We start from the raw sequence: 26,093 nt of genomic DNA, 5'->3' as shown, positions 1-26,093 counted from the left end.
CTGTCTCCGGGGATGCATGAAATTCTGTCTCTTCTAATTAGGTCATAAGAACGCATATACTGCATCAGACCTCATTTAGTCCAGGATTCTGTCTTCCACAGGGGCCACTAACACATGATCAAGGCAAGAGTATGGAGAACAGAACATACTGAATGATCTTCCCCCCCACACACCCAGTCATCATCTCACCACCTGTGTGACTTAGGGATTTCCTGAGCTGGAGGTTACTATGCTATTAGTTAAAAGCTGCAAACAACCTTTAACTTATTTTGTTGCTTCCTTTGACCCATTTATTTATTTTATTTCACCTCCACAGAACTCAACTGAGATAAGTTCAATAAGGTAACTGTCCTAAAAAAATAAAAATCAAACTATCTGATCATTTCCTTGGGTCCCTCCATATCCTGTAATGTGAAAAATGGCAAAAAGTTGTTCTCTTCATCTACCTCATTCCATTCCTGAGTCTATAACCCACTCCGATAACCCCCACTGAATAAGATAATTGATACTGCATATTCTGACTTAAGGGAAGAGGATAGGTTGCTCTCGGCCTAACCAGTCTGCTCCTTGCACAGTGTCTGCTGAGGAAGTTTGCATATTCATCGTTCTGGTCATTTAAACAGATTTGGGGTGGGGAAGGGGAGCTGGACTGAGGAAGAGCCATAGGGATTTTTTATTTTGGTAAGAAAGTTAATAGGAAGGAAAGAAGATAAGTAACAATTAAAAGAACTGAGAAAGGGAAAATCTTGCGGTATTAGGCAATTTGTCTCAGGGTTGTCCACCATCGTTTTCCATCTGCAGCCCTCTCCAGAAAAAAAAAAAAAAAAAGAAAAAAGGAATCTCAGAGTGCAAGAGAAATGCTGGTGGATGTCAAACATTTAGAGGAGAAGATCGCAGGCTGCAGTGGAGATGGCAGGCCTGTGAGCAGTGCCAAGAGCAAGTGATGCATAAAATCATTAAATGTGAAGGGCTGGGCAACAGTGCCTAGACTTATCTGGAAGTTTAATCAGAGAGAAGAATTGCAAAAGAAAAGAATAGAGACGGCTGAAAGCTGCAAAGTTATGTGTTTGACCTTTTTATAACAAACTCCCCCTTCTCCCCCCATCCAGAAAGAGGAAAAAAAAGAGAACAGAAAGAACAAAAAGGAAGCCCAGGTAATCTCAGTGCATTATTGTAGCTATTAGCAAATGAGTACATACTTATTCCTCTCTGTCTCAGGCTCGCTCAGGAATGCAGATGTGGCCAGAGTACCTGACAGCTGTTTACTCAATGCAGTCTCCACTAGTTGAGACTGGCTTCGCATTTTTAGCTCACAGAAGATGCAGATAGCGTGCCAGAAACGCTTAGGCCAAGCATCACGCGTGCCTGAAAATAACTAGCATCACTGAGTGAGCTCTCGGGACTGAAATTCTGCAGTAAGATTGGGCGACTTCACACCAAGCGAGCTTGTTAAAGAAGCCAGACTGCACCCCTTCCCCTCAGTTACCACACTGACATTCACCATGTTCTCCATACAAACATGGGAGGTTCTCAACGGACACAGAGTATGAAAGCAGCTGTACTATCCTTGAGACCAACAGGTGTAAGCAACCACCTGAATGCAATCTTCTAGAGAGCCGGCACCATTTGAAAGTAAGATGTGGAGGTCTATCAGGGCCAAGCAGGATATAATCTAGCTCAAGAGCTTGCTTGCTTTCCTCCAGACAGAGGACCCAGCCCTAAAAATAAGGCAGCAAGTGGAGTATCCAAGTTAAAACAATCACTGTTGAGATCTGTGAGTGTGTTCTGAGCAATAGCCCTAGCACAAGTACCCCAAATACATCATTCCAGTCTAGTTTCCAGGGAATCAGCAGGCTGCAGTTAAGATCAGGGCTTGGCATGTACTTGATAGCCCATTTTTTCCTGAAGAGAAAGCAGTGCCTCATGTGAGAAACTCCAAAAATATTCCTTAACAGTAGCGTTTTAGCCTGATACCTCACTTTCATTTCAAAAGGCATCTCATGGCTTTTGAAAGCCTGCAAGCAGGAATGAGACCGCACCACTGACAGGTGCCCAGCTGTGAAGGGCAACCTTGCAAGCATTCACCAAAATGAAGCACGGCTGCAAAATGGGATATCTGGAGTGGGCACCCCAAGAGGTCTGTTCACACGCTCTCCTCCACTTATTGTGTGGCTGCTTAACACAGTGGACTGTCTGTGTAAAATAACTCCAGGAAGGGCAGTGGTGAATTACCGAGTCCTTAGAGCCATGCAATGAAAGAGTCAGCTGCTCACACAGTATTTTAGTAAATCACAAAGGGGTAGAAGAAATGAGGACACACGTGTGTTTAGCACTCATTCTCATTTCCTCAGGGTCTACCCCAAGTGACACAAGTTAGTAATAACACCATCTACAGCTTCTCCTGTCACTAACCAGAGTGGCCAGCTTTTCAAGAAAGCTTGACTCCCAAGATCTCTCCTTACTCTCCATGTAAACTGCAGAAAGTTGAGCGCTTTCAAAACTCCACTCACCTCGTGAAGGTGGGTAAAAGGAACTGATCTCTGGAAAATCTGCCCTGTTTGCTTCCTGGGTCAAGCGCTTATTTGCTTTAAGGAGGCACAGCCATCTCTACATACTTTGGACCAACTCCTTCATTTTTCCTGTTGGCAGAAACTGGCCTCAGACTTGCAAGCAGCATGCTCCTCCAGCTTTGCTCTAAGGCTTAAAGAAAAGAAATAATGTCCAGCAGGTCACCTCATGGTTAATCACAGTCTTCCCTGAGCATTACAGAGGTGCAGGAGAACAGAATTAAATCCTCCACTGTGGGAAATCTAAACATCCGTTTAAATGCTAATATCTGTCCAGAGAGCCTGTTTCTTCAGGACTCTGCTAGCTATGAATCCTACAGAGAGTGACACTGAAACAGCACGGTAACTCTCAGAATCACAGTGACTGCCACTGGCACACAACAAACCGATGAAAAAGGGAAAGGTGCTTCCCTCTAGCTCCAGCACTGTATTAGATAGTGAAGAGTCAGCAATCCAACAGAAGAAGAGGGCGCCCCTTACCTTGTGTATGCTCTAGGAGCTTCCACAACTGAAGAGGAAAGATTCAAAGACTCTTCAAATTCTTGCAGCTCCTACAATAGAAAACACAAAGAAAGAATTCTGAATTCATAAAGAGACATTTGAGTACAATACTACATTAATGAGAGTCACAGGAGTAAACTAAGTTGGAAAACATGCCCAATAGGTATGGGAATTTGCAGTGCCATGTTCCTAATCTTCCGCAATGTGTGGGGATGCATAAATTGTGAAGAGTCCCCGAAGAATTCCACAGGCTCTTTGTGAAGTGGCATTTTCACATCAATGGCCTTTAAAAGGTCTTCCATAAAGACAGTGATAGACACAAGGGGCTTAATCTCTCTTCCTTCCCCCAGCGTTTTCAAAAGCCGTTGATGACTTGATGTGGAGCCTGAGTATTTCAAAGAGACCTGATTTTCAGTGACAGAAGAGTTAAAATTCAGTGTCTTTCAAAATTGAGAGCAAACAACCGAGGCTTCTAGGATCAACAGTCAGGATCTGCAGATTTCTAATGAGGATTCACACACAAGAGTGCCTAAACGAACTATACCTTGGATGTGCTGCTTTTTTGCAGTAATGAATAACTATAGCACTAAATTACTGTACACTGGCCACCTAACATTCGACAAGTGGCTGCAAAGTGGTGAGACAAACAATGCACCACAGCTGGTTAATGTTATCCTGAGAAGAGAATAAACAAGAAACATCAGTAATCGCATCAAGCGCATCGTGAGACGTTCGATAACATTTTCAGGATTTTACGGCGCTACCTTAAAGGAAGCTCTATATGAACATGCTGTCTGAGAACGCAAAGGTGAAGTCGGAGCATTTGCTCAATTCCTCTTCTGTTTTGGGGGAGCAGGGTGGGGGGGGAAGGAGAATAACATTGTGTGGTCTCTCTTCGCCAACAGCGTTCATTTTTCTTACTCTTTTGAGGAGTAGGCAGCACGCCCAGGATGCCAGAAAGATTGCACAGTGCAATGGACAGCATGAGCTGAAATTCTGATAAAAAGCATGCAACTATAATATTACAGAGAAAGGAAAAGAGCATAAAGTGACGAAAAGCATCATTCCTTCTCTCTGTCCCTTTTAGAGGCTAGCTGATGAGACCGCGTGCAAGCCTGGCGCGACCAGCAGCCTGGTTACGCAGGTAACGCCGAAGCAGTCGTGCCTTGCTGCGACTGTCGCGTCCCCCGGCCTGCCTGCCCGGCCCCGCTCTGAACACACAGCGCGCAGTGGGCTCTGTTTGGCCGCGGCCTCTCCTTGCAGCTGCGCTGATTGCTCAGTGGGGAACACGTCTGTTCTCACAAAGAATTTAACAAATTAACTACGAACAAAGTAGCCTGGAAACGACATAGATTAACACATGCTGTGTCATGCCAAGAAGAAGCTTGTCAGCTTGTTGTTTTCACAAATATGAAAGGAAAATTCCCAGGACCCACTAAATATATGGAAATGTTTTCATGTTTAGAAAAGTTAGAAAAGAACACAATCGTTGCAGAGGGGAAACGAGAAACACAAGGCCTAGATAAGAGTCTACTACAAGACTCCTAGAAAGCATCTGCAGCACAAAGAGGATTAAACATGGGGCAGAAACTCTCCTCTCTGTGTTAACTCCACAACTAAAGGAGATGCCAAGGATGGATTTGAAAACTACCTTCTACGCATTTTCTGCTTACAAGCATGGGGGGAAAAAAAACAAAATAAAACAAAACTAGAAAGCTCAAGGCTGTTTTGCCTTCTCTTTGCTCCTACCCATGAAGGAGCGCCTAACTGCTGGACGTAGCCTCCTGGAAGTAGCACAGAAACGGGCAGCTGTCCCTAGCTCGCAGCGCTCTTTTAGCCGGTACAAATCTGCAGCGGGGCTGAGCACAGAATAACCCAGATCCATTAAAGGCAAAACAAAAAGACCAGTCCAAAACCTGCTTGGTATAATCTGGACTATGATAACTAGTAAGGCATATTATGAAAAGAGCAAAATTTTAAAGCATTAATTACAAGCAATTATTAGTGGACAGCAATTGAAGTAAAAACAGTATTTAAACGGGCCGCTGCTCAGAGAAACGCAGGGCTTACCACTGTTACATCTGCTACAGTACAGGAGCTGAGTAAAACACATTTTCAAAGTGATAAGTCAATATCAGACTTAATTGAATAAAAAAGACAAGTTTTATGGTTTGGGTTTTTTTTTTTAAATGGAGAATGCTGTATGGCACAATCAGGTTCACCGCTGAAATACTTTTTGTTTATGGAAAAGAACTAGAGGTCAGAGAATGGACTGGAAATTATAGGAAAACACTGGAAGCTGATTGAGCTACAGACGAGTCTGATTCTTTCCAAATCCTATAAAGATGTAGTTATCTTTTCAAATATTTTTTTTAATTCTTCAGCAAAAGAGAACATATATAATTTTAAAAACACTTATTATATAAGAGACATTCCTCATCCGTTCCAAAACTGTTATATTGCCAATGTCTAGCCTTATAAACAAATGCCAGCCTGAAGAGCTTTTAAGGAAAACTGTTCAGTCTGCTCTCACTCCCAGTTTCAAACCAGTCGTCGTCTTTACTCCATTGCATCTTGATATAAGCAAACATGATGAGTTTCTCTTAGACAGGACCTGCCTCCATCTTTCTTCATTTGTACCTAACACAAGGGGCTTCACTTTACAAATGCCACTGCAGCGACATTAATGAGGTTTTAAAATAGAGCCACGGCCCTGCTGTACAGCCGGTTTGGATTTATCAAGAACAACGCACATGTCGAACCAATCTTGTGTCCATCTGTGACGAGCAATGGCCCAGGTAGATAAGAGAGACTCAATATGATGAGTCTCATGACTTTAATAAGACTTTTGACATTTCTTACGTGCGACAATTGCATCGGCAAGTTAGAGAAATGGCGTCTTGATGAGATTGCCATAAAGTGGGTGCAAAGCCACTTGGGTAGCTGTAGTTACGGCATAATTATCTGTGGCTCACTACAGATATGAAGGGACCTATTTGGTGCTGTTTTGCAAGCATCTGGTGTTGCGTGATGCTCTCTAATAATGTAACAACGTGGATGCTGAAATTCCACTGGCAATTAAATTTGCAGATTCTATAAGGTAAAAGGGACTGTATGGTGAAGGGACAGCACTGGAATTGAAAATAATTGTGATCAATTAGAGAAGTGGCCTGGAAAAGGACGATGACATTTAAACAGGGTATTAGAGAGGTGGGACACACAGATACAGAATGGGGAACAACTAGTCAGGCACTGGGCCTGACCATAAAAAAGAAGAATTACTGATTGTGAGTATCATGCTGCTGCAAAAAGATCAAATGCCATACAGGCTTGTCTTAACTTAGGTTACAAGATCTCAGGAAACGTTCCCTGTTACCTACATCACCCAGACAACGCTTCCATCAGTATACAGTGTCCCATTTTCAAGCACAACATGATGGAGATGAACCAACCAGAAAGAGCTCAGCAGAAAGCAACTAAGACGATGCAAAATCCAGTAAATATAATAATTAGGACTGAAGTAACGTGATTGTTTAAGATTTTGCAAAAGGAAAAGTCTATTCCAACGGTGATAGTTAATAGGACCCAACCCAACAGAACTGGACTGCAGTGAGAAAGATTCAAGCCAGGCATTAGCAAAAACTCTCTAATGGAAAATGAGAGCAGATTGCCATCACTGGTAGTCCTGTAGAACGGGTTAGACAAACATCTGTAAAGGATCTGCCTAGGGGAAGGCAATCTGGACGATCTCCGGAGGGTTCATTCCCAGCCCTATTTTTCCATGATTTTATGAAATAGGTGAAAAAACAGAGAAGGGCGAGTAGAAAAAAACAAGGCAGCAGCTGATGCATGTTTGATTCTATCAGTTATTTATCACAGTAGCTGCCACACAAACATGATCTTAATTTGGGGCATAAAAAGCACTTTAATGTGCCAAATGCCAATAAAGTACAGATGATAAGACTACGAGCCTGCAAGCTCATAATACAGGGAAAGTGGTGCGAAGCAAGACTGCAGAAACTCTGCCTCTGGGAATAGAGCCTGGCGAGGAGAGCACGGCCAGGTCCTCCTGGAGGAGGGGGGCCTGCAGGTGTCACACTGTCCTCCTCAGAGCAGGCTGCAGAGCTCACCAGCAGCCCCCTGGGCCACAAAGAAACCTCCTATCGCATCGCTCCGGGCAAGCGGCATTCCCCTTTTTCTCCTCCTGTGGGAAGGACTTTCCCTTGGACTTTCTCATAGTCAAGTAGCATTTGGTCCTTAAAGGTTGTCTTAAAGGAGAAAAGGCAAGAGTAGGCATGGAAAGGAAAGTGAGGCTCAGTATTTTAAGTTTTACATCCAAATCTTTAAAAGTAGAATAAAAATAGCAACCTTTTAAAAACTTTTTTCCTTGTTTTCATTTCTCATGTTAATCAGTTCCTTCTTCAGGAAAAAACATCTGAAATGATAGTACACAAGTGAAAGAGTGAAATTATAAAAGTCATTACATCAAAAGTTAGATAACTGAGACAGTGTTCAATGACTAATTAACTGCTTGATTAAAGGAAGTCTTTCTTAAAGATCCAACACATTTACTCTAGAGTAGATATCTTCCATAGTCCAAATATTCTCCTGTGAACCCAGAAACTGGCCTTGACCACCCTGATATTTCTTATGTGAAAAACAAGCAATCAGAAAGCTTTTAAGAAACAGAACAGCATTCCCCAAAGCCCTTTCAACTCTCTTAATTCAGGAAAACAAACTGCACAAGTCTAGCTTAAAAGTCTTTACGGGTCACTTTAAAAAGCTAGGCTTAAAATAATAGTCCTTTGCAACAGCCATGTCTACGTACCAGGTGAGTCAGGTCTCATTTAGGAAAAACATTCAGTTTTACCACCTACAAATGAAAGTATATGCTAAGAAGCAAGGCCACGTTACTGCAGAGGAGCGTGGGAGTCATAAGGTACCAGGAGCATCAGGCAGAGGGAAGAGTCCTTTCCCACCAGAGCACTGTGCTACTCAATGCACTGTGCAGATGAGGGATGGGAGAGCTTGAGGAACATGCGGGGGCCCCGTCCTCGGGTTCCTGGGGCAGGGAGCTGGCACCATCCAGCCAGCTCCTGGCGGAGCTGGCCCCTGGTGCGGAGCCCAGCTGGAGCAGTAGCGACCGCTCCCAACCCAGCTCCCTGCCTGCGGGGGGGTAGCACAGCTACCCACTTCTACAGCACCCCTCTGCTCTCTGAGATCTATCATGGGGTAGATACAGTGATATATTTTAAATAAAGCTTGTAGAATTAGAATACTTCAAATATGCTGATCACATACCGATATGTATTGATCAGACACAGACCATACATTTACAAACCTAGAATTTGCATATCAGTGGAGTATTTACCATTTTTTCTCCAAAGATCTAGTCTTTACTAATACAAATAACCTTGCTGAAATAAATGGAATTGCTCACAAAAGTAAAGGTTATGCCTGTGAACAGTGGCTGGAGGATTTGACTCCCACGCACAGCTCAAAAGATTCTCATCAGTAAAAAGAATATCTGGTTTTGCTTTATCACCGTATTTTATTTCAAAGCGTGTAGGAGCAATGTCTTCCACCGTCTAGGTTATGCAAGGTGAAAACAAATTTTTTGATGGTGATAACCTGAGGTGCTACTTTTCATTTATGAATGAAAAAGCAAAAATTACTTAGGAGTGTACTTTGTGCATGTGTCCTCTGAACTTAATTCTTGCTTTCATTATGAAAAAGGTGAACTAGAGAAAGCTCAACAGTTAAGAAAAGGTCATTTTGATGCTTTCTTTAATAATAACTCCGACCCTTGTTGCAGCTGCAGGGGCAGTGCTTTTTGTTGCAGAGGGAGGGGTGGCAACAAATTGTTACAGCTTAATCTTTTCTTGTCAAATCTAGACCATATTTTATTTCACAGAATCAGAAACAATATCTCAGAGCAGTTACTAGAGGTTGAGGGCTTCCGGATTTGAAGAGAGCAGGGCAATTTTACAGGACATTTCAATCTAACTGCACATTTGGACTATTAATGTAGAAGTTAATGAAAACAAGGCCTACAAAACAGGAACCAGCAGTGAGTCAGCATTTTAGATATTCTTAGGTTGAATAATTTATTGTTTTCATCAGTCTGTTGCCAAAGGAAAACACACTACAGTACCCTTTAGAGAACAAATACATTTTTCTTAGAAAATGAACATCTGCAGAATCCTGGTGTGCAGAAAACTAAAATGTAACCATTCGGAAAGGACAAGAAGAAAGTAAATTAAAATTTCATCAATTGGATGGCGAGTTTCAGCTGGCAGCTGTATCTGATATCAGGCTGTTTCCTGATATATTTGAACTTGCCTCTTCAGCTAGCAGAGAAGGACATATGATCTGCTGAAGGTAGAAATCATTGGAAATACAGAACCCTTCTTTTGGCTTTCAGATTGTTCACCAATTGATAGCGATGTCTAAAAAATACTTTCATAGTTAATGGTTTGATTACTGGGCCAAAAAATTTCAGACAGCTTTGAAACACTAGGAAAGCCTAGAAGCGTAGGCACACAAAAATGCTTGTTTTCAGTCGGTCAACCCTTTACATCTCTAAGAAAGATCAGTTTAAGAAGCAGCTATTCATTAGTTGCTACTCCAGTTAAACCAGAATAACTAGCACACGTTATTTGTTATAGTAGCCAACCTAAAGACACATACAGGATTGGTTTTGATCCCTTCCTGTTCTTCCTGCATTGAACCTAAATTAATGAAAACAGCCACTGGAGGTAAATGAAAAAAGAAAAGACCACTGGCAGTGAAGGAAAGGATAAAGGAGACAAAAGCATTATCGAGAAGTCACAAAGTTATACCCTCACACCTCTTACTACCTTGATTCTTGCTCATAGCGCTCTATGTAATAACACTGCTCTGAAATCCAAAACATCCTGGAAAGGGCAATAGGGAGTTCTAGATTTCAGACTTTTCTTTGTCTGCGTGCTGCACAAAGTAGCAATGCAAGTTTCCCTATACTGCCTTGATGGCGTTCTCAAACCTCCTCTGGACCAGCTCAGACCTGACAACTTCCGTAACTCCACTGTCCCACAATTTCAACTGATCTCTCCAAAGAGAGATCTAACAAGGTCTCCATTAATATCAGTGAGAGTAATGCCTTTCAGAGCAAGGATGTGGGACCAAGCCCACCACATGGATTAACTACCACTCAGCTGAAGGAAATAATCCCTTTCTCACCATTGATCTTTACAGCATTTGAACTGGTGAAGATGATGCTCATGGCAACATCCAAGCTACTTGGCTGAATTAGATCAAAGATCTAGTTCAGCACCTTGTCCTTGCCAGTAGCCTGTCAGCCATCTCAGAGGAAACTGAAAGAAACTCTACAGCATGAGTAATAAATGTAGGAAAATTTCCTACCAGAACTCCAGCACTAAGAGGTTGATTTATGTCCCTAAATATGCAGGTTTTGATCCATTTCAAAAAATCGTGTTTAATTTATGACCCTTCTTATCAACAGAAATGCCCAACAGTTTTTAATATGGCCCAGTAACACCTTAGAACAAAGGGTCCATATTCCATTAAGTAGCTCCCGAGCCACACAGCTCACAACCCAGCGCTTCCCTCAGACCATATGCTATCATTACAGATAGAGGGAACAGAATTCCTGTCCTAACCATCTAAAATGGGTCTTCAGATGCATCACAAAGCAACGGTCAGGTTCTTACAGTCTCTGTTTCAGAACCACTTCAGCTTGGGTGCCATGGTATCTCGAGGAAGACAGTACTACTCTTTCTTTTTTTCTTTCAAATGCTGCAAAATCGATTAAGCATTCTGTTGGTGTAAACTGACTTAGTTCAGTTTATATTAAGCAGAAATATTATCCATCTACTCCAGATGTGAATCTGACCCGCAGTATCTTCCTATCTTGTAGTATTTTCATCTCTGCTGAAGTCAAAATGAAACAATATCATGGCACACGAAGCCCTTTTCCTTTTGTTCACTGTGTACACTAAAAACACAGGTAGATTAAGAGATGTTCAGAGCATGACTGGTGAATTTTAATTTGTATTTGCTATATTCAAGGTGATCTTGTTTTCTGTGAGACATACTTACCTATATATCTTTACACATGTTTTGGAATTGGATTTATTAGAACCTTCTTTTTGTGGTCCAGGGTGGGCTTGAAGCACAGATAGAACAAGGCAGAAAAAGAAAAGGAACAAAAGAATGCTTGAAAGAATGATTAAGTGCCTCTGAATTTACACAGTGAAATATGGACAGTTTAAACGTCCCAGCTATTTGCTTCTTTTCAGCTTGTGAGCAGTTTCGAACACCCCACGGTGCACTAAGATTAATTGAGTTCTGCATGCTTTTAGCCTGCTTGGGGTACCAAGGAGAAAGAATTGCCACAGAATCTCTATTTGCCAAAGCAAAGAGAATATCTCATTAATGTATGATTAATAGCCATTTGTGAAGCAATTAATTAGTCATTTTGACAGTAAACTTAACCAATATACATGCCTTTGCCAGGCTACAAGTTTGCTTTAAAAAAAAAGAAAAAAAATACAGGAAAAAGGAAAAAAGGATCCTTCCCCGCATACCCAACTCTCCAAAAATGAGGAAAGAAAAAAAGGTCTTTGCATATTCTGGTCTTGTCCGATTTCATCTGGTGCATCTTTAAGAACAACATTGCCAGAATGGAAGCTCTCTAACATGATTGATGGCTTCTCCTTCTATCTGCAAGTTGAAGATTCAGAAAAAGGGTATTTTTTCATAGGCTTTGCTGCTTATTGGTACAAGAGTTATTTCCACTTTGCTGCAGAATTGATTTGCAACACTGGCATATGAGTTTGTATATTTCTCTCACCAGCCCGTCATGAAGTATCACTCAGCAAGTCTTCAGTGGCATGATGGATTGTGGAAATGAGAGCCTCGCGACTTTGTTTGCCATCAAAGACTGAGATAATTGTCATTAACTTCTGCAAGTAGCGAAGCATCTGCATCCTTGCTCTGGGTGTCTGCATGTTACAAAGCATATTACACAGCAGATGTACAAAGCACATACAGCCATGCTAATTTAATTTTATCCTAACCAGAAGACCAAACATCTTTCTTCAGAGAAAGCTGTCTTACTCCTGGAGTAAAGAACTGACAGGCAGACTTCTGGGTTGCGCTTCAAGTTGTTTTGATTCACCAGATGTTGTCCTATGGTAAATTGCTTACCTTTCCTATGTCCCAATCAGTCCATCTGCAAAATGGGCACCTATTCCCCCTCCTCCCTGCCACACACAATGATTAAAAAAAATAAATTACAAAACACATGAGGCTTTTTGCTAAACATTAGCACTGGAACCAGTACAACGCTGCAAATACTACGACAACAACAATTACTTCATTTTTCATCTGTATTGACAGCTCTTTTTTGGTCTTATTCGGGCATCACTGATTTTAGCAGGCATTACAGCAATGCATTTAAACACAGGATTAACTTAGAGCATGGACTCACGTTCCAATGAAGTGAACAGGATCTAACACATGGCTCAAGGGAGGCTGACACCTCGTTTTTTTTTTTTTTTTGCTAACAGAGGGATGGACAGTTTTATGTGAAGGCTAATTGCTTCAGAACAAACAACTATCTTTTTATATATCTCAGAAGAGTCTAAAGCACTTGTGGAGATTATAAAATAAAACTTAATATCTGCCTTCTTTACAAAAAGCTTACATTTGCAAAACCACCTGTCTCAACAACGAAAGTAGGACAGACAGACTAGAAGATGTGCTAGTAATCAAGTCTGCTGATGGAGCCTGTTCAAAACACAATATACTCCACACAGAACAAAGTAATTCTCCTTATTATTCCTGCTTTGTTTTTGTCTTCTACTCTACCTTGGGATGTACTTGCGTACAAATATAAATACAACTTCTGTTACGCCTTTCTCTTGCTTATACCTCTCTAGAGCAGTAGCTTTTCTCTGCAGCAAGTCTGCCTGATGACCAACTTAGCATACATCAAAAGATCCTTCCTCTAATTGCATCCCTCTTGGAAACAGCACAACACAACAGCAAAGTATTTGAAGTGGTAAAATGATCTCCCATAACATTGATCACAATCAGCTGTTGTTTTTTTTTTTAAACACATAGACCATCTTCAGTGTTCTAGATTTCCATGCTAACATGCAAAAATAGTGCTCAGATAACCAACCACAAAACTAAGCTAATCACTTAGTCAGCGGTATCAAAGAATCCAAACCCAGAGAGAAACTCCTTATGTCATTGAGGTAACGTAGCTGACAAGGCAGAAATATTCTCTTTGACATATCCTCTTATCATCTGGCTCAAACAGTTCCTGCCATGCCTTTTCCCTGTATATGTACTAGCACAGTTACCGAATGGGGAGGTGGATGCACTACACGTTCTTACATTGCATGGACAAGCTCCAATCCACAGGGCCTGCCTTTTCGCAATTTACGGTATAAAAACAATGATTCAATTAATTTATCTTTAAAAAAGGAAATATATTAGTAGCATAGATCACCAAGGTGTCTCGTCTCACATACGGGGTTGGTACGTCTTGCTTACCAATTGAGGCCTCTACGCATCGCAAACATTGGGTCAAAAAGGAATTCCCATCAACCTTGCTGGCAGGGACCACTGCGGGCAAAAGGGAGGGAGCAGGGGATTTGCTTTCCTCTGTTAGCATAGGCCTGAAGTACTACTTTAGATCAACTAAGTATTTGTAATCTAACAATTCTCTTGCTATAAGGGACCAAGGAAGGCGATCTTTCCTGCTGTTGTCCTGTGATGCTTTATGGTTGTAGGTTGAGCCTTGTACTACATCACTACTTTACTATACCACTTTTTATTACAGATTGGAAGTTTGTTAACTGGTACCGGCCAGTGCTCTACGATGGACAGCAGCTGGGGGCCTATGAAGTCTATATCCTGTAGACCCTTCCGCACAAGCGTCCACTGCAGTTGCAGGGACTGCCTTATTGTTTCCAAACCTTTATAGAAGATGCAGCCAAAGGAGGAAAGTACGGGTGGCCCGAATGCTGCTGCTGGAGCAACGCTCATGAGAAACTGATCTATGTTCCCGAAGGAACAAGAACAGCTCATGAGCCATGATCCCATTTCCTCCGCTCCTGCCATTCCCTATTAACAATAAATATTTCTAGAGTCTTTTTTAAACTGTCAATATCGGATGGATTTTTTTTTTTTAACTAAGGAAAAAGGGGTTTTAACATTTAGCCAATTCAGTAGAAAAACATCACATAGCTCATCACCAGTAATGCCTGCAGTCCGGGACAGTCTAAGGCAGAAGCACAGAATTCATATAGAATAAGTGGACAGTTCATTCACCTTTAGAGGTAATTTCTTCAGGTTAAGGCTAGCATAGTCAAAGCATCAGGTGCCTTTCCATTGATTTCAGGGGGATTTGGGCCACAGGGTGGGGAGGGGATGGAATTTTTAGTGAACCTTACTCTGACTCTGGCCCAGGTTTTCACCTTTTCTGTGCGTTCACCTTTGAGCAACAGTACACAGTTTAGAAGCATGCATGCACACACACGCGCGCGTTTCAAAAAGCGTGTCATCTCAATCAGCCCATGTGGCAAAGGAAAACGGTTTTTCTCTGTCACCACTGCTGCTACATTAAGCTTAAGATCTCTTTACTCTTGCAAAGACATAAAAACAAAAAGAAAAATCCTCACACAGTGCAAAACGACACTTTTGGACAAAAGGCTGGGGAGCAAAGAGGAAGCCTGTTTGTCATCTAAACCCTCGTTGCAGTGCCTTAAGGGCCACCAGTGTAACGACAGGGGTAGAAGGCTTTAGCAGTGAACTGTTGTCAGCTAGGGAGATGGAGTACGTGAGCTGTGGGAGCACATGGAGAGACATGTGAGATAGAATTCAAGAGCTGGGCTCCTATAGAGAGAGACATCTGAACCTGAACTCCTGCAAGCTGTCTGATTACTTCTGCAATAACTTGTTGGTTTTATTTAGGAATCTCTCTAGCTGGGAATGGAGTCTCTTATATCCCTCAAGCACTAGCACTATATAAATGGAACAGCATTATAAAAACAACAGACAGATATCTGCACCTTTGCATATTAATGATGTGTTAACATTCTGGAGTGGTCCAGAATTCATAATGAGCATTCTTGCCCGTGCCCAAGGATACAGCAGGGTAGATGCATAAATACATACACTGAAGAGCAACCAGCATCTACGTTTGTTACTGTCCAACGTAGCAAAGTCAGTCCACAAGCATGGGGTCAAAATATTTTTTTCTTTTTAATTCACTGTTTGCAGTTTCATTTTCTCTCTCTCTCTCTTTCTCCATAACGACATTCAGCATGACTGTCTGTCTGCAACGGACTGCAAATTAACCACTGTGGATAGGACAGATTAAGAGCTACATCCTCCGTTTGTGTTCATTGCTGTGTCTTTATTGACTCGAGCAAAGCTATTCAAATTTACAGCAGCTGAGAACCCATCCCAGTGTCATTCGTCACTACAGCGCGCAAGATCAGCAAATGGACCGAGTTTCCCGTCAGTCCCACGTGAACCCTGACAACTAACGCTGAAGATGCGCACAGAACATGCACCCAGCCTGATCCTGCTTTTGGACAGGAGCCTGAAAGTCAGTAATAGTTACAGATTCAACTCAGATTTCCACCATATGTATTACCGTCCGTTAGACAAAGAATCATGCAAGCTGCAACAGCTGCACTGCAGCAGCAGGTTCCCTGCTCTCCTGCAAGGTGAGCGACACCCTCGGAGGGTGCTGAGCTTAGCTGCTCCCTCTGGACCCCAGGCTCAGAGAAATCCCTGAGGCCTACTGAAGCACCCAGTCAGGCTGTTCTGCACGCCTTACAAGTAGAAGCTGAGTTAGAGCGTATCCTAAGCCACTGAAATTAAAGAGAAAGCTCTTGGTGATGAGCCTCAGCTCAGGATCAAGCCTAAAACTCCAGCACACCTGGGACATAAAAGGGTGGGTGTTAGTTACTATTTCTGGAAGGCTGGTCATATGTGGTGTGGTCAAGTGCTTCAGGACAAAAACGTCCTAGCCCTCCTCTACAGGACATCTGGGTTTGACCAAGAATACTGTCTGACACAAAACAGCTGCAAAGTCAGCGGTGCAGGCTTCAAGAAGCTCTGAGATGGCACATCAAAGAAAGTATACGATGCTCCTTATTTAACCAGAACAATGAACGACCCTCGGCCAATCCGAGAAGAACGAACTCTGGGACGGGAGGTGCGGGAAGGAGCTGAGCACCTGTACTAAGGATGAAAATCTGTAGGAAAAGATCCACTTGATTAGATAATAAGAACATTCAGATTCTTTCAATATTGTTTCAATGGTAATTGAAATACGCATTAAAAACTGGCTGATTATTTTAGAGTTCTGTGGAATTCTGTACACTCCTATGGAAGCCTGTTGCACTGAATTCCCTATTAAATTCTGCAGGACTTCTTCCCAGTAGCAATGATTAAATACAGACAGTAATAAATAACCATAACCACTGAAACACGGTAGCTTGACAAAGAATAAACAAAGAAGAAAGAAGCTGGAGAGCACAGAAAGGTTCCCCTAGTCTGCATCATTCTTAAACTTTTGAGAGTGATTTTGGCTGAAGTTGACCTTGGCAGTGACCTGCGACTCCTGTTTGAAATGTATCGGCGTCAAGCTATAATCACAACTACAAATCAACAGTGTCACAGCTCAACACAGTGACTATTATTAAGCACGTAAGTAGTCTCCTACCGACGTTAACCCAGTTACGCACACGTCTATTAGGCCATTGGTGAATCGGGAAACAAAAACTCACTAGATTGCAAAGTTCTCAGAAAACCACTACATCCTCTTCGTACATCTAACTTTCTTCACCTTACCAAGTGGTATATGCCTCTAATACTGCTCAGTCTAGGAAGAAGAGTTTATGTCTGGGTACTGCTACTGCTATACAGAATTTGAGTATTAGAAGAAAATCCAAGCCTGGAACAGGAAGTTAAACACACAGCAAATGTCTTCACCCTCAGGCAGCTGTAAAATATTCAGTATTTGAAAACAAAATTGCCTATAAAAATATTCTTCAGAACTTCTTCTGAACTTGCTTTCAAGTTACCACATTAAGCAAACTTTTTCTTATCGGAAGACTGAACGTGGAAGCTTGCAACGCTTCATGTTTCCACAATACACTGGTGTGAAATATTAACTGATTACCGTTGTGGTTCTCTTCGTAAAATACAAAGTCTTTAAGAGTACAGCTGGGTGCTCTTTCTAAACACTATCTGGGAGAACTGACAAGACATTCAGTATAAAATGAATAAAGAAAGAGAAAGGCAGATTGGAGAAGTTGTTTGTTTTAAGAAATACTTGCCGCTACACTGCAAAATAAGTTTGTGCGACTTCTTTGAAGCTGAAAGCTTGACAGGGTACAAAAAAAAAAAAGTAGGCTCTTATGTGGGTAGTGACAATCCCTACCATTACATTAGCTAGGATAAAAGCTTACAAGTCCTCTTGACAATGGTACGCTCCCACCCCTACTGGCACATAAACTATCTGTACACTGATGGGAGCCCTGGAAAAATACCTCCGGGTACATCAGACCACTGTGTCTCGTGCCATCTTGCCCTTTGAAGCACCCAGACCAACAGGTAGTGGGTTTGATGGTTGGTATGGCAGTTACTTTCTGTTACTTCTCTTTTCCCTCTGCCCCGAATGCCCAAGCCTCCGCTTTCAACCCCAAAGTCTTTTTATCTGTGTGCTGTGACTTCAGGACGCCTTGACCCCGTTATCCTTTACGGGCCAGCTTCTCACACCAGTGTTACCAGAGCAATTCTCCCTTTCTTTCTTGCTCTAGATCAAAGCCAGGCTCTGACCTATAGTATGTCCCGAGACATACTATAAGTTTTTGTAGAATTAATTGTATAAAGACAATTCCAACTACTTGATGTATCTGAAATGTAAGCATGGCTAGAAATGAGAAGTGCAGGGTTGATTAGTGGTTCTAGCCATGGACGCGAATTTTAATAGCGGAACTATCCCCTCTCATTTACTTAACTAAAGAGCTGTTAAGACACAGGCAGATTAAGGATGTAAAGCGTTGTCTACAGGCCTGTAACAACAAAGTATATAAGCATGTACTTAATTTTAAGCTGGAACTTTCCTGGTACATACAGGGTCCCCACATGCTTAAGTGCTCTGAGTGACTTGTGCAAAACTAAATCTTTCACTAAGGGTCATATTTATTAAATGAGCACTTTGATGTTTTCCTGAATAAACCCACAACATTAATTCTGCCTCAATTAGAAGTGCAGATAGGACCCAGAATTAGCTGTAAATACACCTGCACCTCATCTAAAAGTAATTTTCACTGTATATACATGTGAAATCCAACTTCACACAGCCCTAAAATTAAGCGTTTGCACAACTTGCAAACTCAGACCAAGATTTAAGTGATGCATAAGTATCATGTCTTTCCCCTATCATTTGATGCGAACAAACAGTTCCCATAAGGAGACACCACCAGGCAGTCCAATGGGTTTTGATATTGCTCAGGGTTGTAGACAAGGACACAGAACACAAGCTAAATACTATAATTTGAATGTTATTTCACCTATGTCTAGAGTAACAAATGGACAGATCAATGCTCCGGCTACAAGTGACCTTTCTGGAATTTTAAACATCTGCTTCTATTAGCATTTATATTCCAATTGTTTTTGCAAAAGGAAAAATATTTGTAATTTAAGTGAAAACGATCACAGAGCTTTTGCATCTTCCTTTTACAATACTCCTTTTATCTTTTTCAAGTTAGAGTTCTTTTCCAGCTTCCTGAAAGACCGTCAGCCCAAGAAACTCCATTTGACAAACCCCTGTAGAAGCTGCTACAACCTCTTTTTCAGTGCCATGATCAGTTGCTCCCCAATGCATGAATTTCACCCACTTTATAAATACTGAAGAAGGGAAGCTCCTGGCAGTCTCATTCAGCCTGAGGCAGACTTGAGTCTGGGCACAGTAACTGCAAAAAGAGGAGCGTGAGCAAGTGAGCGTGTTGGGGCGGGGGGGGGGAAATCTCAGTCAGGCAGGTGCTGCCCAGCATGGGCACGGGGAGGAGAGCCAGGCTTACAGTCACACTGACTCAATAGCAAGGCTCAGCTCAAGGAGACAACATAGAAACTGAATCAAAACCTTAGTGTTCTCCTCCTCTCAGGGTCCAGTCGTTAAGGAAATGGTATTTTTGTCAGGAACAGGTTCTGTCTAGTCTGCCACAAAATCTTGAGGAATCCACCAAAGCAACCTTTCCAGCTATAGCCCCTGTACTGTTGAGCCTTAAGAAGCCTGATACTTTAATCTTGAAAGAAAACTTGTTCACTATCACAAATTAAAAAAAAAAAAACCCACCCAAACCAAAAAACAATTCAGTTCCTCATCTGGGAAAAAAGAGATCCTTCCTAACCACGTCAGGGCACTTGGGTAGAACACAGTTAAAGCACAGCTAAGTCTCCAAGTGTAGAGACATCCCATTAACTGGATTTTAACTGTGTCTCCAGCCTGCCCTAAAACTCTGACCAATCCCAATAAACTTCCCAGTAGAAGCAAAAGAACACCCGATAGACAGGAATAAAAAACTGGCACCTTAGATTGCATGCACCATCACAGCATCGGCAGCTGCTTCATCGTTCAGATGCGAGACAGTAAATCTAGAAAGGCTGCTGTACCCATATAGCGCACTTGAGAGGAAGCCGGAAAGAACAGAAGACTCTGCATGAAAAATGAGATGCTGACCAGCAGAAAGTTACTGTCCACCTAGAAAAGCTGCAGCAGTATAATGACTGCTTTCCATTTTAAGGAATTAAGTACTGCGTGCGTAACTCAGCCAGCATTAGCCATTCTGTTTGTATTCAAACCTGCAAACGATGAGGACAGCCCTCACCATGCAGCACAAGCGTTCTCAGTTAAGAGGTTTAAAGAACTGCTACACTGGCACAAAAAGAAGAAGAGATAAGTGGATGCCAAACTTTTTCAAAATGTTTCCTGCCTGTGCTTTCACCTGAAAACGTTTAAAGAATATTCTCATTCAGGGCAAGTGGCATCCCTTTATACCCCACAATTCAGCACAAGACCATGCTCTGCCTTAGCCCTCAAACCTGAGACGCCAAATTGCACAGGCTTTGTGCCGGGGGAATTTTCATGCTTTAGCCTCTCTTGCTATAGTCATGTAAAAAGGGTAGAGATAAACAAGCCAGCCAGTCGCGGAGCAGACACAGGCAGAGGTACAGTTACAGTATTTGTTGCATGATGGATCCTTGAGAACGTGTGAATTGTAGGGCCAATAAATAATTCCATATATATTGAAATATCAAGTCAAAAAATTCTCTACTTGAAGAGCTGAAGCAATCATATTATCTTTCTTGTCGGATGAAGTGCATTTCCAATAGGTGCCTTACTAGCATTCTCTGTGCTTTCCGAAACAGCCACATTCCTATTCTGTGCAAAGCAGCCCTGGCATGTACAGCTACACTGAGACAAGCTTATAAATGGGGTACGACTATTGCCTGTGACAGGCTCAAGGACACCTTGTACTTCTGATAATATTTTGCATATGCATTCTATTTCTTTCCAGATAACATTATTTCTGCAAATGAGAAATGCAGACAGAAGCATGTTTGGGAACTCTGAGGAAAGGACAATGAAACTAAAAACAAGACTCAGATGAGGAAAAGCAGGCTGGCTCTTTGTGGTGTACATTCACACTTCAGCAGGAGCCTGGTAATAACCCCAGAGGGTTCACGAAGAACCCTCCTCTTACGCCCACCCTGGAAGACATAAAATATCAGGACCCCCTAACACCAACACTGTACCATCGCATGGTACAGTCTCTAACACTCATTCCTAAATATACGTTCATATGCTTCCAGAAAATTGATATTAACGCTGCACAAGATAGAAATACTATAATCACCTGGACAGTGGTCAAGTACTTTCAACAATGCTTTTTTTCTGCAACAGCTCCGTTATAGCAGGGCATTTAAGTAGGTGCTTTCTTCAAAGCCACTGCTGATGGGATCATGGGAATCTCTGCATCCTTTAAAAAACACCCCTAGAATTTCAGGGACAACCCGGTAGCATGGCAAAGGCCACCCTCCAAAGCAGGACTTTCCTTTTGTGCAGACTTGAGGCAGAGTAACATCCAACAGCCTTTGACATGCAGAGCTCTGCCAGGTGCGGCCGCTACTTCCAACCTAGCATCCCTCCTATCCACCCACACGGGTCCCTATCCATATCCAGTACCCCTCTGTAAAATGAGGCTAGCAGCAACTTCTCGACTTCATGGAAGCGCTGATAGGATAAATCCCTTACATTCAATTATGGTAGGAGACATTTAAATGCTTTACTTTGACGACAGAGAGCCACAGAGAATCCATTTTTTTTAACAAATATATTACTTTCTGGAGATCTGCATGGTCCCCTGTATCGGGAGGAGAGCCTTTCTGGAGAGGCTTTTCCAAAGCATAGGTGCTGACGGCCCCAGAGCTTTCCAAAATTTAAGACTACGTCTGCGCTGGGAATACCAGTTCACTATTCAGACCAAGCACTCCTCATGTCGACACAACTGTAACAGTAAGGCTTCGGTTTGTATAGTCAGTCCCTTCCCTCCCCATTCCTAGTAGTGAACTGGTAAAGCATTATTTTGCTTTGTAAAACTATGCGCACACTGGGCAATGCTTCCAGGTTAGCTCTGTCCTTCAGTCCCTCCAAGGCACACAGAGGTGTCAGAGCAGAACAGGTAAAAGGTAATGAGAAGTCTATTTCTAAAATGAATTATACGACAAACACTGAAGATCTCACAAAACGTGTTAACCGCATTATGGCACAGAGCATCCTAAATACCAGATAGGAGATGAAAAATTAGGGATTACGATCTTATCCAGTTGTGTAAAGAACTTAACATATTGCAGTTCTGCTAAAATAAAAATCTCCCTCTACTGCTCCCTCTCACATATTCAAACACGTATTTGCTGTGTGTTGTTGCAGTGACATACGTCTTTCCAGATGTTAAATCTTTTATCATGCCCTATTTTGCAGTTTTTATCAAGTCCATTTATACAAAACGTACTATAAATCCTCCCTCACTTCATATACTATATCACACAAGACACCCTGATAAACATACAGATACAGATATATGAAGGCTAGTAAATGCAATAGGAGATTTAGCATGCTCCTTTTCAGATACGCTATTATTCTTAATCTTGTGATTAATATGGACTGGCACTACTGTACAGATTTATTATTGACCATATGCTCTTTAATTGTCATTGCTTCCCCAAGTTTACCCCCTTGCACATCTGCAGCATGTGTGGGCTGATGCTCTCGCCTTTTGCCTCTGCAAGATCCAAGAACAATTTCTCAGCTGGACACCGTGATGAAGACACAATTCCAGCAACAATGTCTCCGAAGAGTGATTAAAATAAAATAATTTTTTTTTAACTGAACAAACAGAGGGTAGGAGGGAGGGAGGAAACTCACTGTCACTGATGTTCTTCATCTGTCTGAGCTCAAATTAGCTGGAATACCGTTTAATTGTGAGTTGCTAATGTGTTGCCTCAAAAAGCCAGCTGTTGCTAGAGCAAATGGACCCAGGGAAAAGACTTTCGAGTCCAAGAGTGGATGAGCTTGCAGAGAATGTAAAAACCACCAACACAGCTCTCAGATAGAGACAGGCCTTACTGATTTAAGATCCTTTTGACTGTAAAACTTGGCTAAGACATAATTCAGTAGAGTCTTTGATTCATTTTGAAAAGATTTACACTACAGTTTTAAATGAAGCTTAAGTTAATTAAGTGTCTTCCTACATTACCACACATCAGTTCCTCCATGCTATTTTTCCCCTTGTGAACCTGAAAACTTAAGTTTAATATTCTTTTCCCTCTATTATGAGTTAAATATAAGCAAAGAAAATATATATCGGCAAAGTGATTTTGAAGCTGTTTCCAAATGATTGCAACACTGTACGTTGTCTCTTTTTCTGAACTAGAGAAATAGGTATTTTTTAAAAGTGGAAAAAATGGAAAGAAAAAACCCTTTGTGCATTCTCTCTTTAACTCCTGTTTAATTATAACATTTATAAAACCTTCCTTAAACAAGAATTCTCAGTGACAATGAGTGCTGCAATTTTATATGCAAATCAGATTAATAAATTAAAGAAATTTGCCTGCATATAAATGAGAAGGCAGTCAATTTATATGCCTAATAATAACTTTAAGCTTTCTCTATGTGTGGACTTTGCTAGGAATATTTTTCATACAGACAGATTTACAAAAAAAAAGTGCCTGGTTAAAAAAAAAAAGAAAAAAGAAAATGCATTTAACATCTGCCATTAAATTATTTATAAATCTAATTTTCAAGGGGTCATCTTTTTATATAGTCCATAATTGGAAGGGAAGTGAAGCACAACTCACAGCTATGAAGGCGTCTACACTGCAGCGTGCAGCATACACACATCCCTCAGTGTGTTCGGATACCGGAAACAAGCTGGTCTGCGCTGAGCAGTATGATGCTACAGCTACATTACTGCTGTCTCCAAGCACATCAGCTAATTTCCACTTGTTCACGTGGGCTCTGCGTTTTCCATCTAACAGAAGTCTGAGCAGCCAACAACTCAAAAGCCCAGCTTGTGCAGAGCTCTCCCTTGCTCTCTTTCTCATTCCTTTTCAGTGGAAACTTACTTTAGAAAGTTTAGCAGACAACATCTTTCTCCTAGACTGGAGCAAAAGCATCTCCTACTGTTTCTCAGAGGTGAGGTGAAACACCTCCTTCTAACCTAGTTATCTCAACCCAGAAGGACACACACAATACAGCTTAGATTCCAGCCTGAGCGCCCAGAGTCCCACCTGACTCCAAGTATTGTTGCTTCCTTGACTTCAATAGAGCAGGGTCGACTGACATGACCTGAGAATCCGGCCAGGTTTCCCTCCGACTAATGAGAAAATAGTCAATAGTTGCCACGAATTCTGCCTACCCTCTCCAAAATAGTCAGGATTCAGCTTTAGAAAGATATCGATAAAGAATGCAGCACTTTTAGTTACCTGGAGAAAAACCACACTTTACACTAAACAGGACCAAGATTATTTCTATGTCCAGAAATATTTTTAGCATTTCTAACGGGAGACGTGCCTTTGCTGACTTTTGAAAGCAAAAACTAATAAACAACGTTATCTATTACAAGCATTTGTCATCAAAATGCTTATTTCTCCTTGCTGCCTAGTAAGTTTAAGAAAAATACAGAATACCTGAACACTGGCAAGCCACAAGAACAAAAAGAGCAACCAGAAAAGGTAACAGAGCGCAGTGCACTCGAGTTACGTGAGGAGTCAGGCGATACAAAAACCCAGTTCTCCATTCCAGCACAGCCTTCCAAGGTGACCTTGGACAAGTCGTTCATAGGTACAGCAATGCACGTCCTGAAAACCAGAACAGTGATACTGCCTTTATCGTAGCCCTGCCTGCCTACTTGGACCATAAGCAGGAATCCATTTTACCTCAGGCATCCTCAGCAACCAGCACAGTAAATCCACAGTCCCAGTGCTAACTCTATTTGCTGCTCTAATACAATTACTAAGCTGTTCCCTCTATCAGCAAAAATTGTAGAGAGAGTGAGTTGTCGGGGAGAACAGCTTCCTTGTTCCCTTCAAACCCCGTGTTGTGATACACCCTATGGTGCCAAGGAATCCGTACAATGAAAAAACAGCAAGATCTCAACAGGCAATGGCTGCTCCCTTCCTCGCTTCTCCTTTTAAGCTTGGCTCTAGCAGAAGTCACCACTGCAGTTGGCTACCTGCCCTCAGAAACCAGCCTGATGGCCTCAGGGGAACGCAGAGCTCGCCCTTTCTCAGCAAACTAAACCAGCTGTTCGTTTCCAGGACATACCAAACCCTTAGCATCCGAGAGCACAAAGCTTGGGGAAAAATGTATCGGTAGAATCTCACGTGACTGTAATTTGGGTACAGACTTTTTTATTAGTCTGTCTTTTACAGTATAGTTTTCTCACAAACAGGAGGCTTCCATCAGATCCAACATTTTCAGGACTTCTCCAGTTCACTGCCATTTACTCCAGCCCACCTTCTTTTGTAAAATATTTACAGATCTTTACAGAGGAAGATTTCTACTTTCAGGTAAGAGGTCTAGGTTCGAGTCAGGTGAAACTTAGCCTTTATAACTTTCTGCTTAAAAGTACACCATCACCTTCGAGGCTCAGGGAATTGCTATCGCAGCCCCTTGCTCACGCTTAACATTACGTGACATATGTGAGGTTAGGTCTATACTTTGGAACGTAGACATTTACCCCTACGCTTAATTTTTCAGTTCTGTAACTTAAATAGGAGGAAAGAAAATCTTTTTCCCCTATGACGTGGGTTTGGACTAGATTAGCCCAGGATTCATGGGATTTTACACAATTCCTGATTTTTTTTAAAGCAAGGAGATAAAACCAATGTCTAACAATACTCTGCAGGTTCCACGTGACGGGCACCATAGGAACAGAGGTGAGCGCAATTCACTTTTGTCCAAGTCCTGACTACGGTCCCAGAAAACTCACCGAAGAATACTTTTACTAGTGCTAGGCATCTTCCTTTGAATTTCAAATGAAATAGAGGACACTCCTCCCCTTTACCAAAGTCAAAGACTTTTCAAGTTCTATTTCTCTCACCCTTCTTCACACTGAGTAGCATCTTACTGAGAAAGTGGTGTTAAATCAGTTCGGACACTTTTTCACCCAATGGCAACGACTGGATGAAAGCTAGCTGCTGAGCCCATTCTTAAGATTCAAGGTTCAGCTAGTCCTCAGTCATCTTTGCACAGTGATAACTTCCCTTTCAACATCAGTGGAAACTCATGAAGTCTATCTGAGGAAATACAAGGAACACTTTGGGTAGGTGGCACACAATAGGTCCCCCCCAGGTCACCTTAATCTCACCCCTTGTTTAACTGCTTACGCTAGAACAAATACATAACAAGCATAAACGAGGGGAGGA

The 26,093-nt window shown here is 41.9% G+C and overlaps 1 protein-coding gene across 2 annotated transcripts in view; it reads right to left on the bottom strand.

Moving 5' to 3' along the window:
• The window catches only part of CDS1 (CDP-diacylglycerol synthase 1), a 385,867-nt gene that overhangs the window by 244,770 nt on the left and 115,004 nt on the right, over positions 1-26,093 (bottom strand). For both annotated transcript variants that reach the window (XM_068941516.1, XM_068941514.1), the window contains one exon: positions 3,048-3,118. The gene's annotated coding sequence lies outside the window, so the exon portion shown is untranslated. The remainder of the gene's footprint in view (positions 1-3,047; positions 3,119-26,093) is intronic.

The sequence above is a fragment of the Struthio camelus genome, chromosome 4, assembly GCF_040807025.1.
Source record: "Struthio camelus isolate bStrCam1 chromosome 4, bStrCam1.hap1, whole genome shotgun sequence".
Lineage (NCBI taxonomy): Eukaryota > Metazoa > Chordata > Aves > Struthioniformes > Struthionidae > Struthio > Struthio camelus.
Note: the sequence above shows the minus strand (reverse complement) of the source record. Positions and strands in the feature narration are given on the sequence as shown.